The sequence below is a fragment of the Crocodylus porosus genome, unplaced genomic scaffold (assembly GCF_001723895.1).
Source record: "Crocodylus porosus isolate Cpor-Errol unplaced genomic scaffold, CroPor_comp1, whole genome shotgun sequence".
NCBI classification, from domain to species: Eukaryota; Metazoa; Chordata; order Crocodylia; family Crocodylidae; genus Crocodylus; species Crocodylus porosus.
Window position 1 is genome coordinate 67031718 of NW_017728918.1, and position 2776 is coordinate 67034493.

Here is a 2776-nt window from a genome sequence, read left to right on the forward strand (position 1 = left end):
ATGTAGGTGCTTGAACCACCTCCACTGGCAGACTGTTCCAGACCTTGGGGGCTCGGACAGTAAAGAAATTCTTCCTTATGTCCAGCCTGAAACGGCAAAAAGGCTCTTTGCCCTCATTAAGCCTTTATTGTAACAACTAAACCCTAACCCAAACTGGTTGACTGACCCCTTCCTGTGGAAGACATCACTCTTTAGTAAGGGAGTTAGCCCTTACTACTACACCCCTCTTCCTAAGGGAAAACTGGATACACAGTTACAAAAGGAACCTAAACAAATCAGAAACATTGGTAAGTCCATTCGCTTAGACCTGACTAATTCACAGGTCTAATCACTTCAGTGGAACTGCAGTGTGTCCAGACCTAGTGTGGTAAACAGGTGGAATTGGCAGAGATGTTTTTGATTCCTATAGAGAAGACCACTAGGTGTCTCCACCCAGTATGAATGTGGGGTATCTGCTCTCGCCTGGATGGTGCCTTGGACCCCTGGATCTGGGATCCAAACTTCCTGCTGGGGGGAAAAAGCAGGTATGTTTTTGGAAGGATGCCTAGTGTCATAGTTCTGTCTCTGATGGTCCTTTATCTGTTTGTCTTATGAAATTCCTATGGATTGACAAGTTTTGGGACCAAGTCATTGATCATACTTGGGAGGTAGGGCTGTGCGAAGCTTCAGTCACTGATTCGATTTGGCGGAGATTCAGCCTGATTCAGTGGCTGAATCTCCAAATCTGAATTGAATCAGGAGACCCTTTAATCTCTCCAAATTAAATCGAACACTCCAAATCAATTCAGAGAGATTCAGAAAGATTCAATGATTCGGATATAGACACAGGTTTAAATGTTTTTTCTGTATACCTCAAGATACCAGGAGGCTTGTGAATACTGAGATGTTGGGGTAGATGGAGCATCCCACGGAAGCATGGGGGGGTGGTCCCCAGCCAGCATGCTCTGTAGCAGACCCGGAAGTGGGCCAGAAGCACTTCTGTTCCACTTCTGGGTCTGCCAGGGAGTGCACAGGGGACCCTGAGCTGTGAAGCAAAGATGCACTTTTCATTAAGTGTAACTCCAGCTTCTTCGAGTTTTCTGAGTGTTGCATCCACTCTTGCATTATGTTGTGCCTTGGTGGTCCCAAAAATCAAAATATCACTGACATAGCAAAGGGCACCTTCTAGACCATATAATATCTGTGACATCCAAAACAGAAAGAGTTCAGGAGCTGATGAGATTTTGAAAGGTAACAATTTAAACTGGTAGTGTCCAAATGGAGTAGTAAAAGTTGTTAGCTTGGATGATTCAGAGTCTAGAGGAATCTGCCAGAACCCTGCCCAAGCATCCAATTTTGTGAAAACTTTGGCTCCTGCAAGTTGAGCCAAGGTGTGTTTCATGGAAGGAAGAACTTGTCTTTCTCTGCACACGTACTTGTTCAGTTGTGTGTGGTCAACACATATCCTAATCTTACCATTGGGTTTTGGCACAACCACCATCCAAGAACACCAGGGAATAGGTTCTTCAGTCTTTGTAATTACTCCCATTTTCTCCACGTGTGTTAGTGCTTCTTTAACTTTGTTCATTAATGCTACCCATCTTGGAGTAGTTAATGCATATGGAATGGCATCAGCTTTTAGGCATATCTGATATATACCTGACATTTTTCCCAGACCTGAAAGGACTGATGGGTATTTGGTTCTGTAGTACTGTTCCAAGGATTTCTGGTCCACTATTTCATCTAGTCAATGGACAAGTTGCAGTGCCTGTATAGACAGTAAACCAAGTAAAGGCACAGCAAGGTTATCAATCTCATAAACTTCCTGGTCTATACATCTCTACTTCAGTGTCATCTTTACATTAAAGGATCCCAGTACTTTGAGGGTAGTGTCACCTGGTCCCCATAGCTCTTTCATAGGGGTAAGGAGAATCCCATCCCCATGTGGGCTGTAGTAAGAATCAGGGATAGCTGAGACTGCTGCTCCTGTATTTATTTTAAATGGCATTGGCTGTCCGTTGAGTTCAGCTTCTGTCATCCAGAGTCCTGGATCTGATGAAGACTCTGTAACTTCATTTAAAAGTACTGTGCAATCCTCTGCATCCTGTTCTGTGACTTCACAGACTCCGGTGGTAGAGTGACAAACTGAAGCACAGTGACATTTCTGTCGCCAACATCTCTTCCATAACAGCACACTGAGAACAACTGTCCTGGAGTTGTTTGCCACTGTGGGCCCTGGCGATACCAGTCCCTGTGTTTGTTGTGCCTGTCAGTTCTATTTGTATTTGTTTGTAGTTTCTTTACAGTGTGCATTGCATCCATATTAACTAATGCCTGATAGGACTGAGACTCACTCCTGATATCTCTTTGTTGCTGTTTAACTAGCTCTAATTGGTGAGCCTATGTGATAGGTTTCTGGAGCGTTAAATTAGGGTCCAACTGTAATCTTTGTGAGAGCTCTGTATCATGAAGCCCCACATCTAGGCGGTCCCTAATTAGCTCCTCCTTAAGCTCCCCATATTGGCAGGATTTGGCCATTGTATACAAAGATGTGATGAAACTGTCCGCAGGTTCTGAAGGCTGCTGCTTACAGATGTTGAATCTAGCTCATTCATAAATCACATATCTTTTGCCCAGAAAACGAACAAGTTATTGCAGAGCTGGTGTCATCGGGAAGGCTTTGGCTTCCATGACCACAGCCCGCTCTTTGGCGAGAGAGGCAGTGAGCTGCTGGGAAGAGATGGCCTCCACCTCTCTCCCCTGGGGAGGAGGCTCTTCTCAGCCAGGCTGGCTGACC